The sequence below is a fragment of the Pavona decussata genome, unplaced genomic scaffold (assembly GCF_977016875.1).
Source record: "Pavona decussata unplaced genomic scaffold, jaPavDecu1.1 SCAFFOLD_272, whole genome shotgun sequence".
Classification (NCBI taxonomy): Eukaryota; Metazoa; Cnidaria; class Anthozoa; order Scleractinia; family Agariciidae; genus Pavona; species Pavona decussata.
This window is the reverse complement of record NW_028145674.1, coordinates 939,386-957,500: the sequence shown is the minus strand read 5'-3', so window position 1 is coordinate 957,500 and position 18,115 is coordinate 939,386.

Below are 18,115 nucleotides of genomic sequence, written 5' to 3'. Positions count from 1 at the left end.
TCATGTTTAAAGTCATAGACTTATGATCGTTTCAGGTCTAAGTGTGAGTTATTTGTTTTTGCATGCTTTGTGATTCTCAAGTAAAGCTGAATATAGTAAGGCTAACGAGTTGCATGTACTAAATGTTTCAAAATTTCTGGTAAAATGTCAACAAAGTTTTTAGCTCTGAAGTGTGCAGCTGCCATAGAAATGTCTTCTATAAAGAATTTTGAAAAGGCCATATAGATAAGAAAATGTTTAATCATCTTGTTCCTTCGGTCTTGTCATTATTATTGGAACAATTTTAATCAGTTAAGAGATACATTGAGTCATAAGCTCAAAAATTAAAGAAGCACTGCTAAAGTAGTATATAACACCCTTGTTACACCATTTTGTATATAATTATTCCCTTTGAGTGGTAAACTAAACTGTACGACTATGTGTAATAAAACACACCAAAAAAAAAAGGCTGCCAGGGCTGGCCAAGATTTTAAACTTTTTTTGGTGTAATAATACACTACAGTATCCTCCCGGGCCTACCGTTGGCACCCGAAGTAAGTTCATAAGAGGCCAGACATAACTAATCGATGACATCAATGAAATCAATAAGTAATTAATAGGTAATCGATGGTCAGTTAGAGGCCGAGCATTTAACTCTTGAAGGTGAGGGTGGGTGATTTTAAAAAAAATTCCTGCAAGCGCTTGTCGGAAGAAAACAATTGCATGCAGCAAAAATCTAATAGAAAATAAATAATTCAACTGCAGTAAAAAATATCCTTCCTACCAGGTTGCTAGAAAAAAAAATTCTTGATGATCAGAAATCACCCCCCCACCCCCCACTCACAAATTTTTTGTTCATGGATTACCCATTGATCATTACCAAAAATCAATGACTATTCAGTTTATTACCCATCGATTATTCATCAATGTCACTGATCATCGATTAGTTATGTCTGGAAAAAGGTAACCCATAATTCTATACGCAGTGCACAACTGCGTATAGAATTATGGGCCTGATATTGGCCTGACTCTAACCTCCAACCCCTAAATGGAAAAAAAATTTTCCATAATTTAAATTCCTTATTCAGTAAATATGGATACAATAATAGTGTGATTGGTTACACCCATCTGGAGAAATGGTATCGGTAAAATATCAATTTGCCTGGAAAGATACAGTGCACTGTGACTGAGGACCCACTGACTGGTAGTTCCCACCTACATACCACTGACACCACCACCACCCTTTAATCTCTGCGAACAAATAAAACCGTTTCATTAGGAATAAATCAAATTGTACTCAATTCAATTATTTTTGCAATTTTAATCTTTCAGGGTTATACGTTTATGTGTGGAACTGTATTGCAAAAACCCACATGCTTTGGACCCTTTGACAATAGTTTATCAGAAATGTATCCGCTCTAAACAGACAAGCCCCAGTAAAACTCAAAATAAATGGCTTGCCGAAAGTAATATTATTTGCTTGAATTCTATCAACTGGAAGGCTGCATAAAAATTCCTTTTTTGTGGCACTAAAATATCGAAATTAATAATTTTCCAGTTTAAGCTTCTTCATACACGATTGGCAACAAACGATTTCCTGAACAAAATAGGCTTCAGAATGATCTTTGTAGATAAGCCAATTAAAATCACTACCTTCAAGAAAGCTTCTAAGCACAAGCAAACTGCAGAGTCACTTGGACTTGATGACCGAATCAAAGTATCAGCCAACAGAGATTCGTTCATTACAATGAAAGATCATAAGCCAGATTTTGCTACCAATCCTACCTGCAGACTTATAAACCCAAGCAAATCAGAAATTGGAATTATCAGCAAACCGATTTTAGATGACATAAACACCAAAGCAAACCACCAAAGCAAACCTATGGAGAAGTACTGGCGACGCAATAGAATGGTTTAAAATGATACCAGAGAAAAATAAACACGCATTCATTACCTTCGACATCTGTGATTTTTACCCATCCATATCTGAGGATCACCTGGGCCTTTACCGTGACGATGGCCTGGAAGTATGTAACGCCACTCCAAGGGAAATTGAAAAAAATCAAACAAGAAGTCAGCAATGCATTTAAAGCAAATGGGCTCAACATTGCAATCGACGCAAACAAAAAGTCAGTAAACTTCTTAGACGTAACCTTTAACCTCGCGAGCAAAAGCTATAAGCCATACATGAAACCAAACAACAAATTACTATTTGTTCATCAGCAGAGTAATCACCCCCCAGCGTTATTGAAGAACCTATCAGATAACATCAACACGCGGCTTTCAAGTATCTCTTCTAGCTAAGAAATTTTCGACAAAGCCATCCCCCCATATCAAAAGGCCCTTGAAGAAAGCGGTTACGACTGCAAATTCACATACAACACCACTAAAAAGAAAACAACGAGAAACCAAAGGAATAGGAAAAGGAACATTGTATGGTATAACCCTCCACGGAACTCAAATGTGAAAACAAACCTCGGTAAGAAATTTTTATCCATCGTCAACAAATCCTTCCCCAAGAACCACCCATAAAACAAAATCTTCAACAGACACTAACACTCAGGTACTCATGCATGCCAAACATGAAAACCATCATCACATCACATAACAAACAGATTCTCTCAAATGTACCAATGACCTCAAACCAAAATCAAGACCCGAGCTGCAACTGCAGAAAGAAGGCAGAATGCCTCCAAGAGAACGTGGTCTACCAAGTGATGGTTAGAACAGAAACAGCAACAGAATCATACGTAGGACTGGCATCAAACTTTAAAGAACGATGCCGAAACCACTGCACACCCTTCCGAAACGCCAACAGATGAAATGCAACGGAACTATCTAAACATATATGGACCCTGAAGGCCGCAAAAAAAACCTATCGCATAAAATGGAAAGTACTCAAAAAATGCAAACCCTATAATAACACTAACAAGAAATGTAACCTATGTCTTCACGAAAAGTTCATTTTAATCTGTAGAAGACATCTTCGTAGCCTGTACAAATGCAATGAATTGGCAAGTTCATGTCCTCACAGAAACAGATACGTACTCAAAACCTCTCGAATAACGTAAAGTAACGGTTTGTATTATGGCACGTGAATTGTATCACGCCACATGCATTAGTATTTTATCGCTCAGCAACCGCTTGTTTCAAATTGGCAGTTCGATTGATCCATGCCCTGATGTAAATAGATATCCCCCAAAAACCTCTTGTATAACGTAACGTCCTGCCAAAACTCAAAGTCGATCAAAACATTCAACTTGACAGTTTCACAAATAACTTGCCAAACATCAACATCATATTTCACTCTTCAACTTTGTACTTTGTATCACAAACATTAGAACTTTAAACATTAACTTTCAAAGTGACGGTTCAACGTTCAACTTTATTCACCAAGGTTCATGTTAACATATTAACAACGGTCTTGGCGCATGGGCTGTCAGCGTAAGATAACGTTTGAATCCCCAAGTCAAATGTTGAGTTACCAAAGGTGGACCAATCTGGCCAAAAGTGAACTTGAGAAAGTAATCGATTTTAGCTATCAACTCTCAAAGAAAATGTTCAACATAGGGATCAGCATTCAAGTTTATAAGGAGTTGACGAATTAATCAATTGGCCGTTAAGACGAAACAAGAAACTTTTTAGTAGAATGCAATAAGGAATTTTAGTTAAATTTCAATGTTGATTGTCGAGTAGCAAAAGCGTACAAATACCACCAAAATACCAAAGGGGGACCTTGCCTGCAAACCACATGTTCAAGCTAGAGTCAAACTGTCATGGCGGAGAATCAAAAAGAACTCACTAATAAATTAACTCCTGTCAGGGCAAAGCCTCAGCAAGTTTTGTCAAGATTATTAGGCTCTATTGATGGTCAGAAAATTCGTTTTAGTTTATGGCACAATTTAGTATGAAGCCTACGCAGTGGGCAATACGAAGATTTTTGTTTGTCCATTGCAGAAGGATTTGGAAGTTGAACCCACTGCTGCTGCAAGCGATGTAAGTCATGAACCCTTGAAATATTTCACGTTTTCATCATTTGTTCATTTATGTACTTTATTCAGGTACAATAATTATAATTCCAAGTTTATAGTAGAAAGCTATAACCTGCCTAATTCTCGCACACTGATTGGCGATAGTTAAGTTTTATTTTGAGTAATTAGTAGAATGCGGCAGTAATTTGACTTTGACTTCAGTGGTGAATTTTTTCTTAACTTAGTGAAATTAAGCATCCTAGACTTCAGTTAACTTGTTCATCTAAACCTGTGAAGATTAATTCTTACTAGGCTTGAAATAAGTTTAGGCTTCCCATTTAATTTCTTTTGCTTAGGCTTCATATCTCAAGTCTGTGTTTGACAATTTTGGCTCTTTGTTATTGTAAAAAAAAAAAAACAAAGAAAGAAAGAAAGAAATGAAACAGAATCAAAACAAGAAATGACTGCATAGCCTGAAATGACATCACATAATATTCAAAAATTAGTCATCGCAATTGGGATAAGTGGAGTAACATTCAGGAAGTATTCAGTGAGCCCGACTAACCCTAAATATTACAACAGGAAGTCCAATTAATCATATCAATAAAAGCATGCAAGATTATTCAGTCAATGTGAAATTATTTCTTTTAACTCAAAACATTGTGGATAATTTTTATCATTTTAGCAAACACTGACAAAGAGAAACAGATGATAAAAAATGTAGTGTACACATGGTTATGTGGGTATCCATTTAGGAAATCCTAAAAGTGAAAGACATATCAGTGACGATATTTGGATGAAATGGCTTTATTGACAATAAAAGCAATCTGCAGTTGCTGGAGCTAAGGAAAGTTGCAAACAATGGTTAAAGGAAAATCTTATGCCAGTGTGTTCCCAGGTATGACCTTTTCCATGACTTTGGTAAGGTATCAATAATCGCAGGGAGACAGTGCGAGCGATCCATTAAGCCAAAATTTCCGGAAATTTTTGTACAGAATCAAATGGAACGGGATATTTCAAAAACATTGTTTCGAAAATTCCGGACAACCTCGAGAGGTTGTCCTTTTTTCCAAAAAATTTGGAAATTCTGGAAATTTTCTATACCATTTGGCATTCCATTTGGGCCATGCACTCGGGTCGATGCCCATCCTGGTGTTTCTCCACCGGTCAGATTGATTGTTGAGCCCTGGCCGACGGTGGAGTATACCAATGCAGCGCTTGTTCTTTCACCTCAGACGATCTACCGTTCTTTTTGAGGCATTTGTGTGTTGACCCCGATGGAAACATTGCGCCTCCAAATGCTCCCATCGGTAAGTTGATTGGAATATTGAGTAATTCGGTTTTGAATGCATACACTTCCTTTCTGATATCGATGAATTCCCGCCAATACAAATGAACGTCCGCTATCTCATACTTAGTTTAATATTTCGTAAACCTAGACCCATATACCTCAGCTTGTCTGTATTTTTTCAGTCTTTTTAGAGTGCAAAACAGTTGTTATCGCGTTTTCTCCAATTTCTTGTTGGCGCGAATTTCGGCTTTGTGTGCGTCGCGAGAGGCTTCCAGCTTCTTGAGAGCTCCGTGAGGGCTCGAAGGCCCGCGCATGTGACGGACATACAACTGTTATGCAGTCTAAAGTCTCTTTTACTCGATTACCGACAGGTTTCGTACACTTTTGACCTGTTAAACTTCCATGGCTTTCCAAGACTTTCTCCATAATTATTCTCAGACAGTAATGTAAAAACAATCATTTATTCAACTAGGTAGGTTTTGAAATTATGACCCAGTTCAACCAACCAATGCGCGCTAGTGTTTATTTCTTCTGAAAGTAAATCTGATTTTTGTACTCGTCAGTTAATTTTTCAACTTCAGATGTTATTGCCTTTCACTCATAGAAAGTGAACAGATTTCCCATGACCCACACCTAAATTCCATGACTTTCCAGCTTTTCCATGACCCGTACAAACCCTGACCGACTTTTTCTTTATCCCTCCTATTTTTTCAAGCATTTTTTTCTTCTGGGGGGGGACCAAAAATTTTTTCAATGTTACGTTTTCCCATTTGCCAGCCCCCCCTCCCCGTATTTAATGAACACTCCTTAAATTTGCGTTCTAATTGTAAACTATCAATTCTACAAATATTGTTCAAGATACGGTGGAAGACTCAGCGCCATGTGCAACCCTGCAAAAATGGGATGACAAGACGGTTCGTTTATTAATTGAACAGTATCGTATATTTAAACATTTTTTTAAAACAACCGAAGACCAAAAAGAAAGAGGTCTTCGATAAAATTGCAGCAAAATTTAACGAAGCTGCAGATGTTGTTGTGACTGGGGAACAATGTATGCGAAAGCGGTTTAAGCTGGAGGGCCAATTCAAGAAGATCGAGGATAATAACAAGAAAACTGGGAGCGCAAACAAGTCATGGAAATTTCATGATCTCATGGATGAGGTGATTGGGGATAGCCTGAAAGTGCACCCCACCTATACCTTTGACACTGGGAGATCTTCTTCAAGTAGTGCCAACAGTGATCAATCAGAGAAGGATGATGACTAAAACAACGATGTTGACTCTGAGGATGATGACTGCAATGATGATGATGACTATGTGGCCACAAAGGGCAAAAGGGGAAAGACCCTGAGGAACAAGAAACGAAAAAGAAAGAGCTACTCGTCAGCAGCTGAAATGTTGACCTTCCTCCATGACTGGACAGAAAAGAGAGAGAAAGCAGAGGGGGAGAGACTTACATTTTTACGAGACGTGCGAGAGAAAAAAGATAAATTTAACAGTGAGTTTCTGGATATACTAAGAAACAAGTAGATGTAAAATATATAATTGCGTAAGCTAAAAGCCTCTCGTTGAGGAAAATGAATTCCCACACAATTATTGTGAGTTTCTTCCAAAATCTATTAAGTCTATTAAGCGTATTAGTTTCCTATTAGAACTATTAAGCCTGTTAGGACTATTAAGCCTATTAGGTCCATTAAGTCTATTAGGCCTATTTAAGTCTATTAGGCTACTTGTCCTTAGCCCCTGAGGGGGTAGGGGACTCACAATAACCATGTGGGAATTTGCTACCGTTTCGTTAAGACCCTTTGGTCTATGAGTTTGTTGTAAACCAATGTATTTATTCTTAAAATATATACATTAATTTAAAAAAATGCCACCAGTTTGGACAATTTAGCCAGTTGGGTTTGTTGTTAAGCAATGTGTTCATTTTTAATACCCTTATCTAAAACAATGCCAGCAGTTTGGAGTCTAAATTAATTCAGCCGTTATACACTTGGTCAGTTAAATAAAATTGAATTTATATTGACAGAAAAATAAACTGTGTTATTATTGTTTGGCATGTTTTTTTGAAGTTCACAGACCACAGACAACGTTCATGAGATGGGTTCTTTTCTGGTTAGCTCGTTCATCTGGGAATGGAGGCTCTTCAGCATCATGATCATCGTTGTGTTCCCCTTCAAGGATGTATCCTTCCTCAAAATCATCATGCAGTAAACAGAAATTGTGCAGGACACATGCAGCAATTATGACATTTACTTCCAATTTTACATCAAAATGATCCAGAAAGAGAAGTTTTCTCCATCTTCCCTTGAGAAAACCTATTGCCCTCTCTATTGTCTGTCGAATCGAAGAAAGGGCTTTATTGAACCTTCGTTGACGCACTGTCAAATGCCCATCGTCTCTGTAAGGTGTTATAAGCCACCTAGAGGAGAAAAATATAAATGTTCAGGGTTTGAAACTTAACGGTAATTTTGATAGTACTCACCATTGGGCAAGTACCCTAACAAATACACCAAAAAATCTTGAATTTCTACTCGTCCAACAGGATTGACACTCGCCTGGGCTAATTTCCATCCTTGCATATTGTTGAATGTAGATTAGATAATTTCCTGTTTCCGTAATCAATATGATTGTTACAGGGTGGGGAGATTATCCTCACATCAAAGCCCAAACCTGGAGGGCCAGGTGGTTGTTCTTAGTCAAGCCTCTCACTCTTGACCAATCAAGCATGTTGGACTGTATACGGGGAGCATAAGCCCCCCGCTTGCATAGCTCTTGGTATTATCAAGACTCACAAGCTTCACCACCATGACAAGGTGACTAACCCAAGGTGAAGATCATTAATGCATAATCAAGTCTAATCGCTGTATTGTATTAAAGTTCAATCACCCTCTTGAAAACATCTTTTCAAAAGATTTATTTACATTATTTAATATTATTGGTTAAATTATTATTATTATTAATGATGCAGGTCATGAGAATTGAGGAAAAAATTTTTTATCAAACATGACCTGCCTTAACTTCAAAGAAGTCAACTTCTCATAAAAAAAAAACACTAAATGCAAGGAACTCAATGGCAAGAATATATCAAATTGTCCAGCTTGAGAAGTAAGGCAGTGGAAACTATTCGAAACACAGCTTGTTCCAGGTGTTCAGATAGTGTAAAGAGGTGTGAAGAATGTGGAACAGGCTAAACACAACATTGTCTTGTGATACCTTAATAGTGGGTATCCACCATCCCCAAGTAAATGAGTATTGCCAGGAAACTTGTTGCCAGCATTGTTCCACAGCACTGAACTGCGAAGGACCCGCGAGTCATGCACTGAGCCGAGCCAACCAGCCAGAACATCAGTAAACACCATATTGTCATCACATACGAGCTGAAAACAAAGCTAATGCTTGTGTTTTTGCATACTCAATTCCTACTTTAACCATGGGACACACTGGTACATTTTTTTTTTGTCACTTTACCCTTAGCATTTGGAGGAGGGAACTGTTACATCAGCAATCGAACTATATATTACCATACAACAATGGCAAATTGTTTCTAAAAATCTTTAAAAAGCTATCTCTATTTATCACAAATAATGTGCCAGTCTGTGTCCAACAAATTCAACGAGCCCAGGTGGCTCATCTGTGCCGGAGCTTAGCCCAGTTTTTTGTGGTATGAAGCAACTAGGAGCATCACCACTCCCTCCTAGATGGGATGCTAGTCCATAGCATGGTTTCCCCCCCTCCCCCAGCATTTTGTTAGGTTAACCTAATGGGCACTGGTACCGATTCATACACCTGCGTGAAGGGAGACAATATCGAGTAAAGTTCTTCTATATATGGGCTATATAGGTATGTGCCGCGGGATAGAGTATCGTTTTTGAGGTTCCCAATCTGTAGAGTGCATAAACACCCAGCTAAACGAATCTAGGATTAGTCTAGTATTCTATGCTTGATGCTTATCTTCCATTACTAACAGAAATGGAATAAAGTTAACCCATTCATGCCATTCTTAGGTTTTGATTTTCCCCTTGAATAGGGTGTCATTTTTCGGGTTTGGGCCATAGAAAGGGTATCAACACCGGTTAAACACATTTTATGGATCTAATGGATTTCAACAAAAGGCCAGTCCAGAATTTTTAGTGCAATAGCCCATTCACACGTAGTTTACCAGAATATTTTCTCTGTGTAATATATCTAACTGGTATCAAACAATCACCTGGACATTTATTGAATGGTGTTTCTTCCTGCAGATATAGGCTTCTGGTTCGTGTTCTGGGGCGTGAATTCGAATGCAAGTGCCATCGATTAACCCAATTATGCCAGGGAATCCCCTGTCCTCCTCAAAAGACGACTTTGTATCTTGAACTTGATTCACTGTAGATTAGTGCATACAAAGAATGGTTTATACCAATCCATTACAAATGAAAGCGTTCACATTGATAATGTTTGTTTATTTTATCTTACACGTCATGACTCACCGTTCTGCCATCTGATGTACTGACCAGACATGGAAACAACTGCCTTCACGACCCTTCGAAACACCCTGTTGACACTACTGATCATCATGTCAAATCGATCTGCCACAGCCCGCGCCGGTTCTTGGTTAGCTATCCTCCACAAAAATGCCAATACTTGCTTTTCGGGTGCAATCACTGGTCGCCCATGTGGATTCCCCACAGGTATGTGGCCAGTTTGGATAACTGCTTGGCAGAGAAGTTCGCACGTTTCCCTTGTCATCCGCAAATGATTTTTAAACTCATCAGGCAAATACCTTGGAAGAGTGACCTCAAAATAGTCGTGTATACGGGTTAATTTTCTTCGCATGAAGCAGCTAACGGCAGCTAACACAACCATGTCGTTGTCATTGTCCTCTAAGATATCGTTAGTAAGAGTTAGCGCAAAATCATCGACTAACTCTGAAGCAAACAAGAACGACTGCATATCCGCCATTTTGAATCCTGACGGGAAATTTGGCCCGTGCGGGCATGGAGCGAGACTGGTTAAGTCAAGTGGAAATTACCGTTCCATTTGACAAAGAAATTTTCGAAAATTCTCATCGGAAATTTCCGCTTAATGGATCGCGCCCAGTAAAAGAATTGTTCTTAGATGCCATCCAGTCATTTGGATTGCCTTCAAGGGTCCGGACAGATCAAGGTGGGGAAAATGTTGGCGTTCACCATCACATGACATCATTCACCATCACCATGCATCATTACCCATCACCAGACATCATTAACCATCACTAGACATCACTCTCCATCACTAGACGTCATTCACCGTCACCAGACATCATTAACCATCACTAGACATCACTCTCCATCACAAGACATCATTCACCGTCACCAGTAATCATTTACCATCACAAGACATCACTCTCTATCACAAGACATCATAAGCCATCACTAGACATCACTCTCCATCACAAGACATCATTCACCGTCACCAGGCATCATTCACCATCACAAGACATCACTCTCTATCACAAGACATCATTACCCATCACTCTCCATCACAAGACATCATTCACCGTCACCAGACATCATAAACCGTCGCTAGACATCATTCACCATCACTAGACATCATTTTCCGTCGCTAGACATCACTCACCGTCACTTAACATCATTCACCATCACCAGACATCATTAACCATCACTAGACATCATTCACCGTCACCAGACATCATTAACCATCACTTAAGACATCACTCTGCATCACTAGACATCATTCACCGCCACCAGACATCATTACCCATGGCTAGACATCATTCACCATCACCAGATATCATTCACCATCACTAGACATCATTCACCATCACTAGACATCATTCATCATCACCAGCCATCATTCACGATCACTAGACATAAATCACCATCACCAGGCATCATTACCCATCACTAGACACCATACACCATCACTAAGCATCATTTACTACCGCTAAACATCATTCTCTGTCACAAGACATCATTCACCATCACTAGACATCATTCACCCTCACCAGACAGCATTCACCATTACTAGACATTGTTCACCATCCCTTGACACCACTCTCCGTCACTAGACATCATTCACCATCACTAGGCAACATTACCCACCACTAGGCATCATTACACGTCACTAGGCATCATTTATATCACTAGACAGAACTCTCCATGATTGATTCTATGACTGGACATCACTTTCCATCACTTAACACATCATGCTCCATCACCAAACATCATTCACCATCATTAGATATCACTAACTACCAGTAGACAAAATATTCTCCAACATCATCCATTGCTATGGCTTTCTAAAACCGGCATCATTAACCTTCACCGCTACACATCAAACGTCTGGTTAATGTCATTAACCACAACAATTCTTAAGGTAAGCAGCATTGATTACTGTAGCCTTACGAGCAGTATCAATTTTTCGACTGTGATACTTGTCATTGGTTTCAATACCGCCAAAATGTCCACTTAAACTAATTTTTAAAAAAACGTAAATTTTTAAAACACACGTTTTGCTAGTGAATGAAATGTGACCATAAGAAGTACTGCATTGTTTATGGAATAGGATCAGTGGAATGGGATGCAAAATGTTTGAAACGAATTCACATACAAATCGTAATTAGTCATCCATTACTTTCCTATTTCCCACAGTGTCATTGTATGGGTATTCGACAATCACTAAATTTTTTCCACATACTAGACATAACTAATCGTTGGCAAGTTAGAACAATGAGTATTCGATTAATGGTCAATGAGTAACTCACTGAGCTATCATTCAAACCTGGTTTTCACGTACGACTCAAGCAGGAGAAAATTACATGTGAACTGGTGCAACGCTAGCGTAAGCGCCTTCAGTGCTTGCGCCGCATGTGTTTATACTTACATCTTTCCGGTTTACACATACCACATAATGACAAAAGCACAAGCACAAGAGAACAGAATTGATTATAAACATAGCTTCACTTGCAATTACTCTGCTACCTAAGCTAATCTTCCTTGACAGCAGAAACGGAGAACATTAATATCAGAAGACAGAAGCTGTAGATGATACAAATTATCAGTTTTTTTCATGAGGCAAGAAATTGCCTTCTGTGTTGTGAACAATCTCAAAAATTCATTAGCTCTTAAAAGTCATTAAAATAATTTCAATATATCGAAATGAGGCTATTAAATTTGAAGTTGTAATGAAATTAGAATTTAATTTGGCAAAATTGATATTAAAAATTAGAAGCGACTCTTAAACTAAGTCTGGTTTACACACATTTCAAAGAGTAGTATTCTCTCCCGTAGGAATATCCTAGAATGACTAACAATAAAATAAAATAAAAGCATATTATCATTCCTTGCGAAGCTGTTGGCAAAACTCAACATGAATTCGTAATTCCCAAAGCTCTCTTACCTTAGTCCTCAATAACTATACAAATGTCCCATTAACTACCCTCTCCATAACACGCCCTTAAAACCATGGCACTGGATGGTAGATTTGCCTGGAAAAAAAGGAAAGCGACCCAGCCTGGTCTACGACGTATATGGAAACATCATCCTCTTTCAGAGGCTCTACCTTTGCGTTGGAGGCAGCATAACCCATAAAATAACAGCGACAAGTCTGGATTTAATTATTAAATTATCGACGTAGATACAAACATCATTCCCAGTTCGTTTGTTTCAACGGAATGGTTGTTCCAGAAAGCTTTTGCAATACACGTTAAGTGCGGTCGTTGACGGCGTAAGCTTCTTAAAAATTAAGGAAGGCATTGCATCTCTTAATCATGGTGAACACACTATGTTGGGTTTAACGTAAAATGATGCAATAAATGACGGTTCAACCTCCAGGGAACGTTACGACTTCGACAACTTCTACACCAACGATATTTTTTCATTCCCGAGCAACGATCAGCTGATGAACGTTTTTTTGGAACAATTTCAGTTGGACAAAGATGCTTACATTAGTGAAATGCGAACTGTGAGGGGAGCGGCTATAACCTGTGATCAAACCTTCAAAGTAAGTAGAAACATTGGTGTCGTCACGGAAGGGAAAAAAGATAGGTTCCTCAAACAGTTTTCCAATCTTTATATTGTCCTTAACAAACATGGAGAAATATTCGACTGGAGGTTAACCAAAACGACAGCATTTGATGAAATTGACGACCTCATGAATGATTTAAGAGACAGGTTTTCTATACAGAATCATCCTATTCAGACAATATGTATAGACGATTGCTGTAAGAATCGCCAGAAGTACCAGAGCATTTTTTCCGAACGCTAGTGTTAAATTAGACCTTTTCCATGCCTGCCAGAGAGTTATAAGGGCTCTTCCAAACAAACACGTTTTGAAAAGTCAGTTTGCGAAAGAGTTTGGGTTGATATTTAGAGAAAATGATAACCTTGGTGAATAGCACTTAAAGAGCACTCCCAACGAACGTCAGATAGAGGGAAATCTTGATGCGCTGCCGAAAAAGTGGATGCAGATTCATGGTACATGTCTCACTGAAGAAACTCTCAAGCAAATCGATGGCCTTAGAGTACATATCAAAAAGGGATGTTTCTCTGGCATACCACCGGGATTTGGTACTGAAAAAAATGAATAGCTTCATAGACTTTTGAATAGGTCTCTCTTGTCTTGGGCAACACGAATAAATGTTGAACTGGCAGTGGCTCTTTTAAGCGTTCTTTTCTATTCCCATAGCAAGAGGGTTGCTAGCAATAGAAAGCATAGTTGCAATTCCAGAATACAATGCGTACCACCCATGAGACGACATTCCAAAGAAGCTGCTAATGTCCCGTCCAAAGATTGGTCACCTTTTATAAAGCAAGAAGAAGAACACCCAACTGAAGAACCTAGAGAACTGAATAGTGGAAGCATCGTCATTCCACACATAATCAAAGATGTTTGTTCGGAAATGGTGGCGGAAAGTATCCTGAAAGTGGCTATGGGTAATTATGGTATGATTACGTCATTTTCTGAACATAACTGCAACAGAGCAGTTAATGCCGAGGACCTGCTGCTATTGAGTAATATCTCAACAGGTCTAGTAATGCACCATGGAGACAATGAAGAAGATTGTTGTGACCCAGTTGTCGCCGAACATGTTTAAACCCTGTCTAGAAATCTCCACAGTTTCAAACTAACAACCGATGCAGTATCAAAAGATGGGAGATTGTGCTTTCCGCAGTATAGCTCGAATGTTAAGTTCTATACGTAGTCAAGAGCAACCAGATGTTTTAATAACATACCGGTCTTCCATTGGTCTTTATAAATCTGAAGATGAGTATGCGATCACCATGTGTCATTTGTTCATCGATGAAATCCTGAAATCTGACGATGATCTTTTAGCTTTCTTTCCAGATCAAGACAAGAAGGCATTTGTTGCGAGCAATTGAATTCAGGAGACAAGGCGTGTTTGATACAGCCATTGGAGACCTTGTAATGAGTGTATGTGCACAGTTGCTAAGGGTGCCTATCATGGTGGTAAAATCTCTTAATTCTCTGCCATGTGTTCCTTTCCTCCCCAACAACCCACTATCCAGCAAACCTATTTTCGTAGCCTATCATTATTACGGAGCTGGTCACTACGATGCCACAAAACCACTGGGTAATATAACATTTTGTAATAGTTAACAATTATTAACCGAAGTGGATGAAAATATCCGCCACTTTCTTAGACACAAAGGGGCATGTAAATCATTGTTTTAGTATATACTACTCAAGATGAATGATATGACCAAAAAGTTTCTTTATTCCTAACAATACACCGACAAATGGTCTGAAATTAAACCTGTGAAAATCTTGCCATGCGCGGTGCAATGATTAGTGGAGATAAACGATTTCTTATTATTTAATAACTAACCACCAAACGCAGTCAAACCAAACTTTGTTGCCACTTGCGTGGCATATACTGAAATACCGACACATAAAAACCAAAAAGTTGGGAAACGATAGAAAGCATTTGGAAATGTTTATAACAATTTTTAATATTTTGGCGGCAAACACCCTTATTATATACCAATTGGGCCCCCCTTTTAACTTTCTGAGATAATATCATCAAGTCTGGCTTCTGTTTCCTTCACATTATTTTCAGAGATATATTCATGAGTATATGACAATCCAAAGTATAAATAACTTGAAGCGTTACATGTAAGTTACAGTTTTAATAACAATGAAAATTTCTTCGGGGTCTAGGTGAGCATAACAGCGGTGAGTCTCACAAACAAACATCAGCCATACACCCTAGTGCCAATTGAAAAGGAGATAATGGATGTAGTTGTGGCAGTAAAATAAAGTCAAGAGATAAAGTCGCGTGTGCTAACAACAGGGAAAAGAGTCGCTGTCCTTGTGTTAAAAGAGGCCAAGCCTGTAACCGCGAACTGTGTAATTGTTGCTCCTGTGGTAACATGGACAAAGAATGCAAGGAAAAGCTAGAGGTGCGGTGAGGGACAACAGAGAACAAAATGCCCCTGTTTTACAGCTGGTTTAGGATGCAAGGACTTCAAGTGCCATAACTGTGAGAACAGTTTTGGAGTAAGTAACATGAACACGCCAACGAAAGAAAAAGACCATCACAGAAAAGAAAGTCGATACTCTCTACACCACCTTCTCTTAAAAGGAGTCGCGGAACTTAATATTTGAGAGAAAACAACACTGAAAACATCAAAGGACGGTGGAGTCCACTTGAGAACTGTATGCTTGATATAAGCGAGTCTTTTATTCTATCTTCAAGCTTGGAACACACTAAACATAACATATTCATTATTTTTAATTTTGTTGTCAATAGCGAATTTGCAAATAAAACCCTCGCTCAAGTTAGTGGGAAACTTGCCCACAAAAGTTGACGTATGGAGGCTATATGGCAGCTTGCAAGTGGACAATCTTAAAGTAAAAGCGACTAGGTCATGGTCTTTTAGGTCATTATTATTATTTTCGCATATTATGAGCTCTAAACTTCAAATTAGTCCTTTTGTTAGCAAAATCATGGCAGCGAAACAATACCCATACGTGGGTGCGTGCACGCGTGGAGAAATTGAATTTTTTCCACCCGTTCAAAATGGCTTCCAAATTTTAAAATTCTGCTAGAGAATATCTCCATGATGTCCACATTTAAGGAATTTAGGACTCTCACAGCGAAAAAGTAACAATTGAAAGAAGACGGGGAAAGTCGGAAAAAAAGCATTACATTAATTCATCACATGACTCTCATAGTAAAGTCAAAAAGGCGCAAAAAATGGTGGCGCTGCGTGTGTTGCTACAGTTGAATGAATGAAAAAAGCTTACACTTTACGGATATGCCCTCAGACATGTAAGTTTAGTGAATTTTTTCTCAGCAGCTTTCTGTCACTTTTGCCAGTATGATATGGTTCAAATAGTACCCGAAAACTGTCTAAACTTCAGTTATTTGTTGTTGGAGAAAGTCTAAACAGTTGTGGCAAGTTATGACGCTGCAAAGTTGTTACGCAGTTTTTGCAACCTCTATAACAATGTTCCATATTGAGTTCTATCAGCTTTCACTATTTTCTTCCTCATGTTGAACTGGAAAAAAGAGCTTTTTGCTGCTTGAAATCAAGTTCTGTGACCATGGAAAGGAAGAAGCAAAACAACAACCGGCGACATGGATGGACTTTCTAACCAGGAAGAGGAAAATACGCTAAAATTGAGCGAAAGTCCAAGGAGAAACCAAAATCCACCACCCAAGAAAAGTCTCCAAAAACACCGCACAGCAATGCAAACTCAACACTGAGGAAGGCAGGAAGGCCACAAACAGTGCCACGCACTATTCAAAAGAAACTGATTTTCGCTCAAGCCATTTCAGACAAGGTTAAGCAGACTTTGCAGAAGGGACCACACAAAAGTAACACTTGGCTTACAGCCAGTGTTGTATCTGGTGGTGGAACCCTAAAGAAATACCATTGTCTTCGTTTTGTTAATAAGTCAACAGGGATCAGCAGAGATTTGCTATCCAAGGTGAATAAAAAGCTGTCGTATTCATCCAGAAGGTGCATTCCAGAAGAGTCAAAGAAACTGATGGACGCCATAGTTGCATTTTTAAGAAGGGGAGACAACTCTCCCGTTATGCCAGGGAAAGATGACTTCGTAAATTGTAATCGCGAAAAGGTACAGAAACACTACCTGAATGACTACATTCATAATCTGCATTCCAAGTTCAAGGAAGAAAATCCTAATATAAGTGTTGGGAAAACGGCCTTTGTGTAAAGATGGCCGAAATATATCATACTGACATTGTTAAGCTCGAATCCACACATGTCTGTGCCAGCAACACCTCGGTAAATTCTCTCTGCAGCCGAGCGGACAAGAAATTATCTTGAACAAGCACAGGGTTTCTACGTGGTGGGGCGAACCTTCTCTTGTCGTAAGCATTTCGCATTTTGTACTGTAAATCGTTTGTTTACTGCAGGACCGGCTGTGCAATTCCACATCCTCCTGGGTTAGCACTTGTTGGCAGCCTTTGTTAACACAGTTGACCTTCTGTTTTGGACAATGTTTCGAGTGGTCCTCTGTGTTTTCATATTTGCCTGTCCACGAACAGCCCAAATTGGTACATGCGAAACCCAGTTTGCACATCAGGTTGTTTGACACGATGTTGACGTTACGGGTCACATCACTCGCAAATGCTGTTCTACACAGCGGGCAACAAGGTTTAGGCTTTGACTTCTTCACCAAATTGGCCAAGCATCCCTGGCAACTTGAATGCCCGCATAAGAGTGTGACTTGTCTGAGCATAGTTGAACAACTGCAAATATAAAGCATAATATAGTATAAAAACAGGTAAAAAGAAATTATTGACTGTGGGGACCGTGACAAACATTAAAAAGTATTTGTTTTTCTTAAACCATAGTATGTTAGCTCATCGTGTCAAATCAAACACTCTCACCAGATA